Source organism: Theobroma cacao, chromosome 5, assembly GCF_000208745.1.
Source record: "Theobroma cacao cultivar B97-61/B2 chromosome 5, Criollo_cocoa_genome_V2, whole genome shotgun sequence".
NCBI lineage: Eukaryota > Viridiplantae > Streptophyta > Magnoliopsida > Malvales > Malvaceae > Theobroma > Theobroma cacao.
In genome coordinates, this window is record NC_030854.1 from 29,308,760 (window position 1) to 29,328,483 (window position 19,724).

General features: G+C 31.9%; 1 long non-coding RNA gene and 1 pseudogene across 1 annotated transcript; one reads left to right on the forward strand and one right to left on the reverse strand.

The window, feature by feature from the left end:
* Window positions 13,157–14,403, forward strand: LOC108662100. Its single transcript, XR_001927880.1, has 3 exons — window positions 13,157–13,761; window positions 13,899–13,954; window positions 14,057–14,403. It is a non-coding gene; the product is annotated as an uncharacterized LOC108662100 (long non-coding RNA).
* LOC18599187 lies at window positions 14,945–18,697 on the reverse strand (annotated as a pseudogene).

Below are 19,724 nucleotides of genomic sequence, written 5' to 3' on the forward strand. Positions count from 1 at the left end.
GATCTTGAGATGATTTAAATCCAAGACAATCTGAACCAAATTTGAAATAGCTCAAAATTGAAGCGACTAGAATATGTAACGGCTCCAACATGATTAATTCGAAATTTGTGAAAAATCTAAATTTATCACTCAAAAAGACTCAATCAGTAATTATATGATTTTATGTTAAATAAGTAAATGAACAAGTGATAAATTTTTTTTCTTGAATGAAAACCTTAATTTTTTTTTAAAAAAGATAATATTATTTATAATTATTATACTATGTATAAATATTGAATTTTCAACCTTTTCAATATTGAATATTTGAATTGACTTATGAAGCTAATTTAAGGCATTTTAAATGTAAATATCAAATTATTTTTGGTGCTGCCTTTATTATCTAAAACGATTCACTACAAAAATGATATTGTTAATTTGATATTTGATTTTATCCTAAAAATAATCATATACAAAAATACTACTGTAAATACTTCACATTTAAATTTTAATATAATACTAACTCAAATTTAAAAAATAAAATCATATGGGCCTTTTCTATCTCAAATATGCTTGTTGGCTCTAAATCAAAATGGAATTTTTGTGGGGTGCAATAGTCCATGTGATGCACTGATTGGTAGGAAATGGGAAATCTAAAATGGAGGGGGCACAAGTCGGTGGGAAATGGAATTGTGAAAATCTCAAACAATGAGTTAATAGATAAAACTATAATATCATTTATCCAACATAATCCAAATCCAAAATAGTCTAAACTTAGACTAACTTAAACCTAAATCAATTGAAACTCGAAACAGCTCATATCCAATATAATCCAAGTCCAAGATGGGCCAAATCCAAGACAATTGGAAGTCAAAATGATCCAAACCTATATAACAAACCCACCCAATTGTCATCTCTAAGTACAAGGCATACCATATATAAGAGAGTTGTTTGAATATATTAATTGAGAGTAAACAAGAAAAGGTATGTGCATAGTTGTGGGCAATGGTCATAATGTTCTTTTTTAAAAGACAAATTTCCTCGGATGTTTGCTCTTACTTCCAACAAAATTGGAACTGTTAATGACTTTGGTTCTTGGGTCAATGACGATTGGAGATGAGAAATTAAATTTAAAGACCTATTTTTGATTGGGAAAGAATTCAATGGAGCTGATTGATGCAGATGATTGCAGGTACCATTCTTAATTGAAAATCTAGATGATAAAATTGTTTGGAAAAATTCTATAGATGGTTTTTAATTGACTAAGTCTTTCTATAAGATTATTATTGGATCTAGTGATGCAAACAAGACCTTATGGAAGGCTGTTTGGGCTGGTCTTGCTACACCAAAGATGAAAACGTTTTGCTGGTAGGTCATCAAAGGGAGAATTGCAGTTAAAACTGAACTGGCCAAGAGAGGAATTATCCATAACAATGCATCTTGCTGTGTTTTATGCCTTAGAGAACCAGAATCAGTTGACCATCTTTTCTTCAAATGTTATGAAACATGGAAAATATGGACTGCTTGGTGCAAATTGTGGGATATCTCATGGGTTAGTCCTTCTGATCCCTCTACTTTTCTTTTAGCATGGAACTTTGTGTATTTTGTTAAGCAGAATGGTAAGATCTGGAAAATGAGCTTTTTTGCAATTATTTGGTCTATATGGTTAGTAAGGAATGAGGTTATCTTTAATGGTATTAATTGGGATAGTGTGAAAACGTTTGAAATTTCCAGAATAAGAATCGCTTGGTGGGCTAAGTCTAAATGGAAAGATGGCTGTCATAATTTTGATAATTTATATGGATGTCCTCAACTGTCTAATGTTGCCGTTAGAAAGAATCAGAAAAGAAATTGTGAGGTTTGGAATAAACCACTGACTGGATTTTTAAAATTTAACGTCGATGGTGCAAGGGGTTATCTGGGATGAATGCAGAATTATGGGAGTTCTTAGGGATGATTAAGGAAGAATCCTAATTAAGTTTTCTAAGAATGTGGGGTTTGGGGTTGCTAACCAAGCTGAATTTTTAGCCATTAAAGAGGCTTTTCTTATTTTCGCTACTTCAAGATGAGTTTCTACACATGGTTTGATTATTGAAAGTGATTCAAACACTGAAATTAAATGGACTAAAGATCCCTCTTCGGCTCCATGGAAGCTAAGAAATCAGGTTTTTCATTTACTTTCTTTGGCTAGCAAAGTTAAACAATCGGATATTCAACACACTCAGAGATCTGGAAACTCCATTGCTGATTCCCTTGCCAAAGCTGGAGTTGAAAGAGCTCATGAATTGTTGATTGTTCACTCTGTCGAGAATAATTTTGATCAGTCTGCCTCCTTCTAATTTAGATTGATTCGTTTCTTGATTTATGCGAACGGTTGCTGATTTTTGATGTCTTGAGTTTTGTTTTTGCTGCTGGCTCTTCTGTGCTGATTGAAGTTGTTGGTGCTGTTGTTCATCTGTCCACTCAGATGCTTCTTGTTGATTCCTTTGCTGAGTTGTGTATTTCCTCATCAGCTTTTTCTTTGGCTGCTCTGTTTTTCTGATCTTGTTTTGAGATTGGTCTTTGTACAGATTCAAGGTTGCATTTTTTTGTACAGAGTATCTTTGTTGTTGGACTTGTTTTTCATGTAGGATCATGTCTTTCTATCTTTGGAAGAATGGCCTGCATGTCTTTTTTCACTCATAAAAGGATGATTCTCTTCATGTCTTTCAAAAAAAAAAAAAAGTCTTTTCACACCTAAAATGAGAAAAAAAAACCCAAAAAAAAATTAAAGAAATGCTAAGTTCAATGAATTTTCATCAAATTTTTTTATTTTAATGAAGTTATAGATAAACAATACTATATAAACGTTATTATATTATGAAAATTTGACATATCAATCCTAGATTCAAAATCATTTTGTTGTTCCGGCAAATGGATGACCAATCTCCCAACCACTGGTTCATGATGTTGTATGTCAAATGCAAAAAGCCTTCAACAGGTTTTATATGTGGATAAATATCTACAGTCCAAATACATCTTAATTTCATCAAAAACATTTCTTATATTCTGCTTTTCTGCATTACTATTCATACTATTACTCACAATTACAGCTCTAGTTCTGTTTGGTCCCTTGTTAATGTACTTGAATAAATATTTGATAACTCTTGATCGACTGCAAAGTTCCACATTAACATGAGCCTTATATTTCATAACTAAATCAATATTATGAGCTACAACAAATCTATTGTCTAATTCAATGCCATTCTTAAAAGCAAGACAATTTGTTCGTTACTTGTCTTCTGTAAATAGCAAACCCATCTTCATTAACTGTTGTTTCCAATTGATATTGAGTCAGGAAAATTTAGAACATTTACCTTTAACCATGCATAGAGAAGAAGGATTGACAGAACCACATGATCCATGTATCATAAACTTCGTGACGGCTTCATATTCCACTTAATCTTCTTCTTTATTTGGTATCTCAGTTGATATTATCTTATGGACATCGTTGGTATTCAAACATCTTGTAGCAAGATCTAACCAAAGCAGTATATGAACATGTGAAAGGCCACATTTCTAGAATTCAATAGTATACGTAACTGTAACACATCATAACAAAAAAAGAATATAATTGTTTGTAACATATAATAATAATTAAAAAATAAAATTAACAATTAATTCTACAATTAGTAACTTGAACAGATTCAAAAAATTTACCTGCAAATGAAGTTCCAAAATGTTTCTTGGCAGAATGAAATTGTTAGTAACATATAATAAAAACTAAAAATTAAAGTTAACAATTAAATGTATACTCAATAACTTGAACAAATTCAAAAACTTTACCTGCAAACACTAATCCAAAGTGTTTCCTCTTAATCAAATCTTTCATGAAATAGCAAAGCTTTAATCTAAACACTCTTTAAACTATATCATGTCTATCCTGTGGTCGCTGACTAGGCAGTATAGATAAAGATTTGTTAATTTCTGACCATTTTACATTACACTTAAATGTGATGAACAAAACTAGACAACCATAATATCGACAAATTGCCATTGCGTCCTAATAATTCTAAAATAGATAGCATGCATTTCTAGTAAATGTTGTAGGTAATATTATTTGTTTCCTAACTACGCTGCCTTGTACATCACCTCTTGACACAGAAGCTCTCAAACCTTTATAAACCTTAAACCTTAAGCTCTTTTGATTATCTTTTATAAATTGCAATCTCATATCTTCAACTGCAGAGAATGCATCAACAATAAATTGTTAAAATAACCTGTCACACCTTAGCAATGTACTCTATGCAGGATTACGCTGTTGAATGATATAAGCATAGTATTCTCTCATAGTTATGTGCTTTCTTTTCTATCTCTATTTGAAAGGAGAATAAGTGAAACTGATATCTAACATGTAACCATCTGCCCCATAAGGAAATATTAGGGGATACTTCATTGTCATGAAAGAAGGATGTTCCTCACTTATTCGCTTGAGTTCATCAATTCTATGTTCAAAAATGATGTCACGATAACTATCATTTACTCCTATATCCCCAACCATTAATCCAAAAACCTCTGATCTAGTAGAGGTTACATAAATTCTCTCTCAGTTATTCCGTGCTCCAAGTAATTGAAGTCGAACTAAAACATTAGCTAATTCTCTAAACTTGTCTTTTGATGTTCTAAATACTTTGACTATTTCATTAGTTTCATCAAGCATTTTCATTAAAGCTTCTACTACAAATCTATCTATCATATTACTAGTATTTTGATCTCTAAAAATAGACATTCTATTCGAAACTTCATTTTTAGTATCATACATGCAAAGCTATGCAAACTTAAGTTTATGTCCTATTCTAGGAAGTAAAAAACTAATTCGATGATGGTTTTGACCATTTATTCTAAAGATATATGGACCTGAATTACTATTTATAGTATTATTTATTTTTCTTCCAATTGATGTAAATTGAAACAGAATTGTAAATGCTAGTGTTCTGTCTAAATTTATTACTCTTATAATCTCCTTGATAATCTAATAAACAATGTTGAAATCTGGTGTAGGCCTAAATGAAGGTAATCGAACCATACCTTGTTGATAGCATAATGCAACAAAAACAGGTAGATTGAGTTGCTTAAACTCTTCATACCACATTATAGCATCACAAAAAGGACAAATGTGATTTGGACCTCCAAAGCTAAATACTAAGTTGTATCTTCCTATTATATAAGTAGAAAATAATAAACCATTGATCATGAAAATCTTACAACTAATTGCTCTAACAAATATTTGTTTCAATTTAAATATTACTTGTATGTTAACTATACTTTAATTGGTTTGATCTTTCAATATTTCGCTCATCTTGTTAAACCCCAAAACATGCAATTCTATCATTACCTTTATGTTTTGCAAAGAAATAAAAAAAATTCATGGATATCATTATCATTGCAAATTACTTAAACAATTATGGTACAAAAAGGCATTTTAAGTAAAGGTTTTATAGAATTGTACATTTAATTTCAACACCATTTCTTCATTTCCTATTCTTGGTTGAAGGAACAGATTGTGTAAACCAACGATCTATAATAGGCAATTCATATATGCTTTCAAAATCAAAATTATGTCCCAACAGTTTTGGACTAAGTAATGATCCATAATTGGTACATTATATAGATTTTCAAAATCAAAATCATATGCTCCAGCAGTGAACTCATAACAGAGTAAACTTTAACTGTTCAAATCATCATGAACAATTGCACTACTAAGAGTTTCAATGACATTACTATTTGTTACTATAGGACGTTGATCCATATTAAATAAGAAAAGTTGATGATCAATAACAGGGACATCATAAACCTCATCACAAAAACCACGACTATAGTTTAAAGACTGAGTAATTTGTTCATATCTTATTCTTTTTCTCATACCTTCATTTGACATTGTATATGTATAATATACAGTACATGTGAATTAGAAGCAATAGAATTATATACTTCAATCTATTAACAATGTAAAACAACATTCATACAAAATGAATTCGTATAAAACTAATCCTGTCATTTGAAAAAAATATTAATATTATTTCCTACTATTCAATGTTCAATTAACAATATTAGACCATCTATTTTTTTTCTCTAATCTAACCCATCATGTGTGCTTATGTAGATAAGCAAAATTATAATTGAAACAAACAATGAAGTAAAATCTCCCAAACAAATCTGTATACAGATAACAAAGCAATAAAAAAAACTCATTCAAATAAAACAATACATCTAAAAAATAGAACAACGCCCAATAAACACTTTAAAGTTACACCTCACAAGCTATACTTAACTGCAAACGGTTCAATAATCAATGAACACAACTCAATAACCGTTAACAGTAACTCGAACAAATTGCAAAAATAAAAGAGGACATTAAAATTGTCTAACTCAAATTTGAAAACCTTTACAACAACTCTAACAATACAACAGAATATGGAAGTAAAAAAACTAACATAAATTAAACATCGAAATACTCAAGTATAAAACACACCAACCCAAATATTATATCATACAAATCTTAAACCTAAAGCACTAAACCAAGAAATATGAATATAAGCCTGCTATTCAACATCTAGAAACAAAAAAGCAAAACCCAATCAAGAAATATATGAACATGAACAAATTATATCATACAAATCATAAACCTAAAACGCTAAACCAAGAAATATGAACATGAACCTAATACTCAACATATAGAAACACAAAAGCAATATCCAACCAAAAAATATATGAACATGAAGAAATTATATCATACAAATTATAAACCAAAACCCCCAAGCCAACAAATATCAAAATAAGCCTAATATTTAACATCCAGAAGCATAAAAACAAAATAAATAAAAGTAAGGAAACAAAACATTCCATTACCATCTCAATAACTGTAAAAATATAACAGAGTACTAAAATTTAAAAAAAAAATTAAAAGAAGCCAATGAGTATAACCTGTCAAGTTTAGAAGATCATCAACCAAGCAATAAGAAAATAATAGCCAATATTGAACCACAATAAGACAAAACAATAGAATATAAAACAAAAATCAACAATCATAAAAAAATTACAACTTGCTAAATTGATGAACAAAAAAAATGAATAGGAAAAAAGAGAAAGAAACACAATATAGCAAAGAGAATTTTAGACACAAAGAATGAGCAAATACGCAAATACACAAATAACTACACAATAGAAACATTTTGTTCCCTTGGTGGGAAAACACCAAAAGTTACTAGACATATGCCAAGGAAGGCAAATAATTGAACAATAAGGCCCCTTACAGCAGAATACCCATCAAAAACGAACCAAAAAGTAACAAATTCATCTAGAAGGAACCCACGCATCCTTTTTTTTCTCATGTTTTTCTATGTCAAAACGATGTAGTTTTCTCCATTTCAAAACCATTTATTCTGCACTTTGCTTCTCTCAACAACACTACCAACCAACCCTTCTCACTCACACATCCACTCCTCCATCCCTTCTTCCTATTCCCTCAAGTGGAGATTTCCCTTCTTCTTACCTAGAAACAACCGCTCTTCCCATTTACCCTAAAAAAATCAAAACCTCTCTCAACAATCTCTCTACTATCTCTCCAAAAATTAAACACTCATATCCCTCATTGTTCCATCGAGAGTACTTTTCTTCTTCCCTACAAATCAACCATTCAATCTAGAGAACCTGAGAAAAAAAAATAACGAGGAAACCAAAACAGTAGAACCAAAACGGCTGCTTTGCCACAAATCCACAAAATCATAGAAAAGACAAAAAAAAAATACAAACCAAGGGAGATTAAACTCCAGAAACAAAAATGGCATAGTTCTCCCTCAAACAGGGAAAACCCTAAACCTTAAACAGCATCATTTTGGAGGATGTGACAATATATATGTATATATAAACAAAGCAATTAGAATGATATTTTTTTATAGAATGAAGGAAAAAAAATTCCGACAAACCCTCTAATTGAATGACAATAGTCATTCAATGATTGGCTAATTAAAGCCAATAACCAAAGTAATTAAAATGACATCATTTTTATAGACTAAAAGGAAAAAAATTTTGGCAGACTTTTTAATTGAATGACAATTGTCATTCAATGATTGACCAATTGAAACCAAAAACCAAAGCAATCAAAATGACATTATTTTTATAGAGTTAAGAAAATTTTTTTTGGCAAACCCTCCAATTGAATGACAATTGTATTCAATGATTGGCCAATTGAAGTCAATTGAAACAGTAGCAATAGCAGCTTTTTATATATATAGTTATAGAATTTCGGTAACAATATAGAAGCTAATCCTTCACAAAAAGGTAAAAAAACGTTAACTAGAAACGTAATTAATGAAATGAATAAATGATGGAGTGAAGGCTTTATAGGAGGTGGACTTAGAAAGGGATGTATAGGAGTGGTTGAAGAAAAAAAGCTACATTGGCTTGAAAGTAGTGTGGTGAATTTGTGCTGAAGTTTTACAAAACCTGGTTGTCTTTAAGCAAATGAGAAGGGAAGGAATTTTAGGAATTTCAAGTAAATTTTACTTAATTTCTTTCCAAGACAAAGAACCATTTGAAGGAGTAAAGAAAGAGAACTGGGTATGGTTACAACAATAGTTTGAAGATATTGAAGTATCGTCAAAAAATTGTATTCCACATAGCAATAGAACCTAAATTACATGTTGTCAAGAAATTGACAGAAGATGATAATGGCTACAGGATAACATGATTTGTTGTAAAGAAAAAGAAACAAAGTAGATGAGTCGATGTAAACTAAGTTCATGTATTCATTAGTAAACATACTGCATTTATACAAACTACACATGATTAACACCTGTTTACATAGAGGACAAGTGTATTAAACAAAACATGCATTAAGACACATCATAAACATAGGTATATCACCATTAATAACCAATACAATGAAGCAAATACAAAATAAGTCAACATATTAAAGTCAATGCAAGCTTTAACTCCAACACTCCCCCTTAAAGCCTACATCAACAACACACAACTTCATTCTCAAAACTTCAAATCTAGACATAAGTAGAGTCTTGGTCATAATGTCTGCCAATTAATTCATAAAAGGGCAATGCTAAAGGATAATCTCACCACTTCTTTCACCTTTCCTGATGGCATGAAACTTTACCTTTATGTGCTTAGTCTTGCCATGGAACACAAGATTTTTTGTAATGGCAATTACAGACTTATTGTCAATAAAGATACTTGTTAGAGATTTTTGCATAAAGGTTAAGTTATTTAAGACTTTTATCAGCCATATAGCATAATTTGTTGCAGCATTAGCTGCTATATACTTTGCCTCAATAGATGATTGAGAAACAATAAACTATTTATGTGAATTCCAAGAGAATATTCCACTACCTAGAGAGAAAGTGTATCCAAAAGTACTTTTAGAGTCCTCAACACTCCCTGGCCAGTCACTGTTTGAATATCCAACTAAGCTAATCTCTTTCATTCTTCCAAAATATAAACTGTGATGGATGTTACCCCTTAAATATCTGAAAATGTGTTTGGCAATTGCAAAGTGAATATCAGAGGGCTCTCTCATAAATCTGGACAGCAAACTCATGAAGTACATTAACTCAGGTCGAGTAGAGCATATGTATAGTAAGCTTCCAATGAGACTTCTATAACTAATGGCATCTTCAGCTTGTAGACATCATTTGTAGTTAGATTTTGATTCACAACAAGTGAAGTGGACATAGAGTTGCAGCTACTCATGTGAAACTTATTCAAGATATCTTTGATGTAATTTCCTTAATACACAAAAATATCTTTACTTGTTTGGCATATTTGCATCCCAAGAAAATAATTCATCAAGCTTAAGTCTAACATACTGAAGTTCTTCTCCATATCAGATTTGAAATTATTGATTACTTCAGTGTCACAGCCAGTTATCAACAAGTCATCAACATATAATGAGATAATTACCTAATCTTGACCATTTTGCTTAAGAATATACATAGTAGCTTCATTGGAACTCTTCTTAAATCCCATATTCATTAAGTATGAATCAATCTTGCTGTTCCAAGTGTGGGGAGCTTGTTTCAGGCCATACAAGGCCTTATGTAACCTGTATATTTTATCAAGTTTTGATTCAAACCTTGAATCTTTCTGGTTGCTCAACATAAACCTCCCCTTGCAGTATGCCATTCAAAAAAGCTGATTTCATATCAAAGTAGTACACTTTCTAACCAAATGCAGCTGAAAGAGCTAATAGCAGTTGAATGGTTTCATAACGAGCCACTGGAGCAAAGGTATGTAGAAAATCAACACCTGGTAGCTGTGAGTACCCTTTGGCAACAAGTCTTGCCTTGCATTTGTTCAAGGTACCATTAGTGTTAAGTTTCTTCCTAAAAATCCATTTAACTCCAATTACATGTTGTTTCTCAAGTCTGTCAACAAGTGTTCAAGTGTTATTTTTATTAATCACATTAATTTTTTCCTACATTGCAGCTTTCCACTCCTCAGATTCTACTGCAGTCTGATATGTATCAGGTTTAGTTACAGCCATCAAGCTTCTATGATAAATGTCATTAAGACTTCGAGTACATCTTACCGCAAAGTGTTCATCATCATCATCAGCTTCTATAGTCTGATCTGCAACATCTGCTTCTGTTTCAACAAATTCATGCAATTCAATTCTGAATGGAGACTTTATCTTTTCTGATTCACTTACAGTCCAATTCCATTTTGAATCTTCATCAAAGAAAACATTTCTGGACATAATGACCTTGTTTGACCTCACGAGGTAAATTTTGTATCATTTTGCCTACTCACTATAACCAATGAAAACTCTTATTTCTGATATGTGATCAAGTTTATCTCTATAATTCTCAAGAGTTTGACGATAGCAAAGACTTCCAAATACCTAAGATGATCAACTAAAAGCTTACTGTTTACCAAGCTTCATAAGAAGTTGTAAAGAAGTCGATGTAAACTAAGTTCATGTATCATTAGTTTAGGGTTCATGTTTCAAACCCGAGCATTTATCTCATTGGTTGGTGAATAATCCCCCTGCCTAAAAGAGCAGGGTTTGAATCCTCCCTCCCCCAATTATAAAAAAAAAAAACTAAGTTCATGTATTCATCAATAAACATACTATATTTTTACAAACTACACGTGATTAACACCTCTCTACATAGAGAACAAGTGTATTAAATATAAAATATATTAAGACACATCATAAACATAGGTATATCACCCTTAATAACCAATACAATGAAGCAAATATAAAATACATCAACATATTAAAGTCAATGCAGGCTTTAACTCCAACACATGTTACAGGTTCTAGATCATGTATGGAATATTTATGCCTTCACAATATTGTCGTAACGTGAAGGTCCGAGAACCCGACCGTCAGACGCTAATGAAAACTCTAAAACTAGGAGTCACCACCAATCTTTTTTACTAGGTGTGATTGGCCACCTATTGACTCGATTTTAATCGACGGAGTCTTAATTAGATTTAAGTCCGTCGAAAGAATCTTAAACTGGTCTACGTTTTTCGAGATTTAGGTTCGGGAGTACGGTTACACTCAGGGAAGGATTAACACCCTAGGGATACCCGTTCCATGAACAGTACCATTTTTAGACTATCCTATTGGGCTTTAATCTTTAAGTTCATTATATTTCCTTAGCTATTATTCACTTATTTTATATCCTATTTATCAAATTATTTTATTTGGTTCTAAAATGAAGTGTAAATGTGAAGTAAGATGAAATGCATGGCATGAAATAAAAATATCGGACGAATAACCTTTTTATCGAGGATATTTTTCAGGATCCGCCAATCATACTAGTGGGACTCAGGGTATTCTCTCACCTAGAAAATTATTCGAGAAACTCGCCTTCGCAAATTCAACGAATAATTCCCATCAACGGGGTTATCGTACGTTTTTCTTTAAAAAATAATATTGTCGTGAATAATGAACCTAATATGAGCAAAAGCCTTTTATTAAAGATGTTTCTCGAGCCCTCCCATCATACTGGTGGGATCTGGGTACATCTTTTCACCTAGAAAACTTTTCGAGAAATACTCGCCTTCGTAAGATCTTCGAAAAATCCCATCATCGGGACTTATATTTGTGAACAAAAATATCATAATACCATGATGTGCATGATGGATGGAAACATATGATATGCTTTTTTTGAAGTTTATTCTTATTTTATTATTTTTTATTATTATTGTATTTTTTTTCATTATATCTATTTATTATTTTTTTATTTTTGACTAAATTTTTTATGTAGTAAAATTTTTTTTATTTGAAATAAAAATCTCAGAATCTCAAAATCGAGACCCTCCCATCGTACTGGTGGAGCCTTAATTTGGATTCCAAACCTAGAAAAAATTAGCTCGGGATTGCAACTCCTCGTGTCCCGACCAATCATCCCATCATCGTTTTATTATGCTTGTGGTTAATATTATAGTATATTTTCCAAAGTTAATTTTCTAAGATTGATTCTCATACTTATTTTATTGTAATTATTTTAAAACTTGATATAATAATTTCCAATTCCTTAATTCAATCTATATAAATCTTTAACTTACCATTTATCTCATTAACTTATAAATTATTATTATTATTATTATTATTATTTTATTTTATTTATATATTTGTTTTCCAAATCTATCTCTGTAAACATATTTTATTTAGCAATGTACTCTTGTTTTGCATATATGCTTCGTTTACTTAAGTTTCAATATATATTTTTTTCTCAAACATTTTTACTTACTATGTGTACATATACATATATATATTCTTATATTTTTCATTGATACTTTATTTTAATACTTATATAGTTTAGAACATCAAGTTAAAACTATTAAATCTAGATCATACCTATTTAAAACATTAATCCTAAGACCCAATATAATAAATCAACCTAAATCACCCAACAAATTTGATAAAAATAAAAAGGTTTACCTTTGTGGGTCAAGTGGACCCAAGTTATCAGCCCAACCTGCGGCCCGTTCCCAAAGCTCCGTCCGGCCCCTTTTGGTTCCAACACTCCACCAACAAAACGGCGCCGTCTAGGGATATTAGAAAGGATTTTTTTGTGAGTTTCAAAACGACGTAGTTTTGAGCTCTGCAACCCTAGCTATAAAACCCTTTTTTTTCTCCTTCCTATTTCATTTCCCTTCACCATTTTCTTTCTCTACCGACCAAACTCTCTCCCTTCTCTCTACACTAATTTCCCTTCTTCTCTCCTTTCTCTCTCACAAGTCGTCGGCCTTTCTTCCCCTTTTTGACTTCGCAGCCGCCGACCACCCCAAAGAAATCGATCTCCCTCTTTCACTCACTCTTCTCTTACTGACGACCCTTCTTCCCCTTTTTGACTTTGCAACCGTCGGCCACCCCAAAGAAACCGATCTCCCTCTTTCACTCACTATTCTCTTACCGGCGGCTCAAAAAGCCTTTTTTACCTACGATTTTTGGTTTTTCTTTTTGGGTTTGATTGTGAATTTTTTGGCTGTTAGGAAGCTTGCTAGAGATTTTTTTTGATTGCTTGTTCTTGTGGCTAGGGATTTTTGGCTACTAGAGATTAGGGATCCTTTTTTATTATTTTCAGGTGGCTCCTCTTTTTCGGCTACTGTTTGTTGCTAGGATTTTCTAAGAATTTTTTTGATTTTTTTTTGGCTCCCTCGTTTGGTGAATCTGCCTTCATTTTAAAAGATCTGGATTGTCCAAAATTTTGGACAATCTTAAGAGTGCAATCATGTGATTTCACAAGGCTCCTAGCACAAGCAAGCCTGGGACAGGTAGCTGAAGTTGACTGGAGAGGGAAGCTGAACAAACGTTCAGTCTTTTCCATCTCTGTTCCCTTCTGTTTTTTTTTATTTTAATTTTTATTGTATTATTTGATTATTTTATTTATTTTTGATTAATTTTTATCTAGGAAATAGGTGTCTACAAATATTACAGAATTATTGGGTGAATTCATATGCATGAACGGTTGGTGAAGCCTTCAAAAATAAATCTTTTAGTAGAGGATTGAATAAAATTGAAGAATCGACTAACAAAATTTGTCTCTCTGTTTTAATTTTACTTTAAAAGAAAAAATTTAATCAAGGTGCAAGGGGAGCAAAATGAAGGTTATATGTCAGACACCTATGAAGCTCCATTCTCTAGACAAGAACTTTCGTGGTAGCAGAAAGAAGCAAGAGAAGAACGCTGAAGAGGAACAGTCCTATGACATTATGGCAGCTGGAGGAAAAAAGTTTAGTATTGGTGAAAATGATCCTCGAGGGAATGAAGCATGTAGAATGCATGTCTTGCCTGTTGACACTTGGGATCCTAGTGGTCTTATTTTATATTATAGATTTTAAAAGATATATATATATAAGACCAGAGCAAATATTCCTTTCAATCATAATAATATCAATCCAATCGCCATAATCCTTTGGTTTTCATTGATGATATGAGGCTTTCAATTTTCTGATCTGAAAGAAAGAAGAAATCTTGGAAAATTAAGCAGAGAGACGAGCTTAAAGGGGAAGAAAGTAAGATTTGAATCATGAGATTGATATTTGGGCTATAAAACTTTAATTCTGTTAAATAAATAAGTTATCACAAAATATTATTTAATATATAGAAAAATCTGATTGCAAGAACACCAACCACTATGCAAATGGTAAAGAAACTTCAGCATTTAACAAAGCATAGTCTTTAGTTTGCAAATTACAAATAAATCCTGCTTCATAACTTATGCTCCATGGTTTCAACAAATGAATTTGATTTCAGTATTTTTGCTTGATGGTGAATCTAGTAGTGCTGAATGATCAGATTAGTTTTATTGAAATAAAGTCTCTTAGACCTGCATTTACTAATAAATCTAGTGGATTTTCTTTTATAAAAAATCATCGACATTGCTTTAAATAAGATAAAACTTTACTGATAGATCCCTTATAAGGGTTAAATTACATGACTAGTAAGAAGGCAAGACTTCTCTGCATTCTTTGGTTTTTGCAACATAATGAAAAGGAATTCATTTATTACACACATAATTTTTGTCAGATCTAGCTATATCTATGACTTGACTTAAGTACACATCCCTCTGCCCTTCAAAACATGCCTCTTTAAACCAGGAATGTGGACTTTTTTTATATAATCTTTCCAATCTATGCTTTCCACATCAAATCCAAAGTTCCTCTTCTCTTCTTCAGACATGATCTCCATTAGTCTCTCAGTGTTGCTGTTGTCAAACCTGACATTTGTTGATTTTAAATTTATCTTTATCAGTTTCTATTTTTCAACAATGAAACAAATCCAAACTAGTAAACAAATAAAATAATTTACTTAACAAGATTTAAGTCAACAATGACTGTTCAGGCAATTTCTGATCTTAATTAATTAATCAATCTTTTAAAATTCTGATGAATTTTTCCAGGAGTTTTGCAGAATTCTGCTGTCTTTCAATGGTAAATTTGTTGTTCCCCACAATCCATGGCTCATATATCAAAACTGACCAAGATTTGAAGATTACGAGCATAGTAAAATCCACGGCCTAACAGAGAATGTAACCTACCTTCCACCATAGAATGTGTATGGCTCATATTTATTAGCCAAGTACTTTGCTTGCTCCACTGACTTCCTGCATATCGTTTCAAGCTTGTGAGACAGCTTTCCGCCCCAAGATGCCACAGCTGTCAATCCAGCTTTCTGAGTAGCATCTCTCCAGAGGTGAGCGGAGAAATCCTCCATGGAGTTGAACAGCTTTACTGATGGAACATGGATTGGGCTTCCCTTTGAGTCAAGAAATGGTGAGGAGCTGTAGTGCTCATAGAGTAGTCTGGCTAAATCCTGGAAAACCAATGGATTTACAACTGATGATGCAATGTGATAGATGCTAATATCTGGTTTTGGGGTCATTCCATGTCTTGCTATGGCTGCCAAGGTTGCATTGACAACCATGTCTGCTGGAACCTGTAATCCGTCCCGGCAAGAAAACAACAAGCCTTCATGAGATTGAAATTAAACGAGGAATGGATGTACTTTCCAATGTTAATTCATCAAACACTAGTACCAATACTGATGTATGAATTAGACAATGATTACTCACAACATCAAGTACTCCATTGGGATTAGCCAGGAAACCTGTTAGCTGCCCTTTCCCTTAGCATAATACTAGTGGATCCATCATCCTGAGAGAGAAAGAAAAGGGCATCTCAAATTTTGTCAAAAATAATTGCATCATACAAAAAGTTAAACAAGAGATACCTATTTCCCTCCATCCATCCAGGGAATGGTTCCTTGCAAGTGCTCTCAATAACACCAGGTCGAATTATCACTACCGGTATTTCTCCTCTCATATTATTGATCATCATTTCTCCCATAGCCTTCGTGAAGGCATACGCGTCTTGCCATCCATATTTTCTAGCTCTGATCATGTGTTGATCATCATGTCAGTACTTTGATTAAAACCTCCTTTTTGTGTCGTGCAGAAAAATTACATTAATTTTTTTTTTGAACGAAGAAAAATTACATTAATCACAGAGGAAATGTAGAAAGAAATTATTTGTATTACTCTTTCTGTAAAGTGTGCATAAAATTGAGAGTATTATGATTCTAAATGTTTATAATCTATTCTCCTCCTTCTCAAGCTTAAACCACATGAATACCTGAGGATGGAAAGAAGAGAATGAGAATTGTCACCTTTCCAAACCCAATTCTTTCATCTTCTGAGCCACTTCAGTGTCATCAAAACCTTTCTTGGAATTTAAAGCCAACAGTAACTCATCTTCAACATCTAACTCAGGTATGGATGTGGGTGTGGTTTCAGAAATTAAACTTTCCCTTGCAATGCAATCTCCTATGTCGAATGGCTTTTCCATAACTCTTCCTTGTCTCTGGCCATTAACATATGCTGCACGTTAAAAAGAACAGATCTGCTTAATAGCAAAACACTAGAAGTCCTTGAGTTTATATACAAGTTGCTTCTGGAATCAAAAAAAGCAAAAGTAAACCTAAAAATTGTACAAGAATTATATAGATGCCAAATAAGCTAGGAATCAGTTATTCTTGAAAAAATTTCCCCGAATCTCATGAGCGTTCATATTTTGCTTTTGATACTTGCCCGTTGATACTTGCAAAAAGAGTTCAAGTTTCTGGCACTTCTTGGCAAAACCCATGAGGTGGCGTGCTCCTTTTGTATTTACATCTATGGCAACATCATACCTGCAACTCCATAATGACAGTGATTAAATAAATTTGCCATGATACGTACTGATCTTATTCTTAACAGTTCAACATGAAGAAACTTTAAAACAAAGGAGAGGGAGAGAAAGAAGTTGAGAGAGATATTAGACAAGAGAGGAAGAGAAAAACAAACGTATCAATTTTTGTGTTTTTTCTGCTAGCTTGAGCTCTTAGTTGGTTCTCCTCTCTTTAGATTATAGGGAGAGATTATAGGGTCAATAATTGTGTATGAATCTTCCAAAATTGGTGCAACGTCTCTTTACAGAAAATATTGTAACACATGCTGCTAATCTTGCTGCTGATCTATTGCTCATTTGCTTCTGGTTTGTGAGTGATTTCGTGCTGTTTTGTGAGAGATTTTGTGATTGATTTACTGCTGGTTTGTGGGAGATGATAGTGTTCTACACAACAATCTTAGAGATAAGTTAAAGGCCATAACCTTTCATCGAAAGTTGTATTAGCTGCAGAATTCACAATTATGTCGACTTCTTTTGCAATCATATCAGCTAAATCACCATCCAGGCCAAGATCAGATTCACAGACATTTCCTACCACAGGGACCAGTTTGCTCAACATGAAATTTTTGTAACTATTTCCATATGTTTGCTGTAGACACTTGAAAAGCTCTGCATTTATGATCTAAAACAAAACAAAAACTAAAATTTGATTCAATACCAGGAAAAGGGGTTGGAAGATATAAGAATCAATCAGGATAAGCAACAAACGGTACAATTATACATAACATACTTCACTCTTCAATCTTTCCATTGCAGCTTCTCTGTTTTTGGCCTTAATCAAGAGAAATATCTTCCCAACATCAGGCACAGTTCGTAAAATCTTCTCAATAAGAACTGCATATTATTAATAAAATAAGAAGATTTGAATGAATAAAAATGCTTTATTGGCACCTGAGCATGGCTCTTTCATTGATGCATTATCCTTTGCCTAAAGAGTAGAGTTCGAATCCCCCTCCCTCAATTATAAAAAAAAAAATGCTTTATTGAAAAGAATAAAAGATACTCATTTTTCGTACAAACTGTCTACTAAGCATGTCAACTTAATTATCGAATTAAAATGCAAGTGATGAGTAGAAAGAAGCAAATACCTTTGGCAAGAAATCCAGTTGAACCGGTAATGAAGAACTCTTTCCCTGTAAGAAACTTAACAATGCCAATGCCCTCTTGCAGCTCCACTAAAGAAGTAGTTGAACCTCCACAAGGCACCAAATCTTTAACTGCAATATCTGCCTGGCTATTCCCATTTAATGACATCACCAAGCTCCCTGCATCCATAACAGTTGCACCACGATCAGCATTAACCATGTCCGATATTTCTCTTAAAACTGAAGAAATGCCACTAGTATTTATGGCATTTCCACTTCCTTGGCAATGCACAAAATGGTTCTTCTTCCCCCATGAGTTACAATTATTGCAAACTGTTGCAAATTTGCTTGGTGCAACAGAGAAAGAACTGAGGCACAAGAGTCCCATCAGGTTCCAAGAAAAAAACAAAAAGTTGAGTAGAAAGAAAAGTATGATCAACAAACTAAAACATTTTTGGTAGTTAAAGGAAAATGGTTTCGCTAACAACAAGGCCCCCGTCAAGTTCTATACATAGAACTTAAGTTACCTATGCAGGGACAGATTTACAAAAAATTTTTAAGTGATGTCATAATTAAAAAATATATAAATATATTAAAATTCATAATCTTGAAATTTTAATATTAAATTAAAAAAATTAATTCAATACATCTATTTAATACTTCAAAATAAAATATTTAAAACAACTATTAATTTTTCAAGACAATTTTTCATATTTTGAAAACAATATATGATAGTATGAAGAGAAACACTATCAAATGCATATTTTTTAATATGTCACCAAACAATCATTCATCCACTCGTTAAAATTTCTGAGTCTTGTGAGACAATTTTTTTAAAAAAATATCTTTCTTTAACTTATTTATCTAAAATTATAAAAACTTGTTAAAAATTACTTCTCATTAGCATAAACTAAGATATTAAAATTAAATAAATATAATCTTATATAGCAAATTATCAAGTTCAACAACTGACAATATGACAATTTTTTATTCATTGATCAAAACTAAATACAAGCATCCACAAATCACATAAAGTTAAATACAAAAATCAAATACTCAAATAATATATCTACAAAATAAATTAAAAAAAGACTCAAAATTTCAAGATATTATTTGACATGCAATACTATTTTAATTAGCTTGATTATAATTATAAACTCAAACTATCAAATTAATCAAAAATATTTAAACATGTAGTATTTAAAAACTTAATTTGAGTTGAAAATTACTTACAATTGAAATCTAAATGAGTTGTTTTAAGAAAGTGAAAAACACAGGATCGAGAAGAAGAACTTGAATTTTTAGACAAAGAGAATAGTTTAGATTTTGACTTTTTTAAGAAAATCTTAAATTATAGAAGAAAAATTTTTTTGTTAATATTTAAATATTTTTTAATAAATTATTTTTTGATAAATCACGTTTACT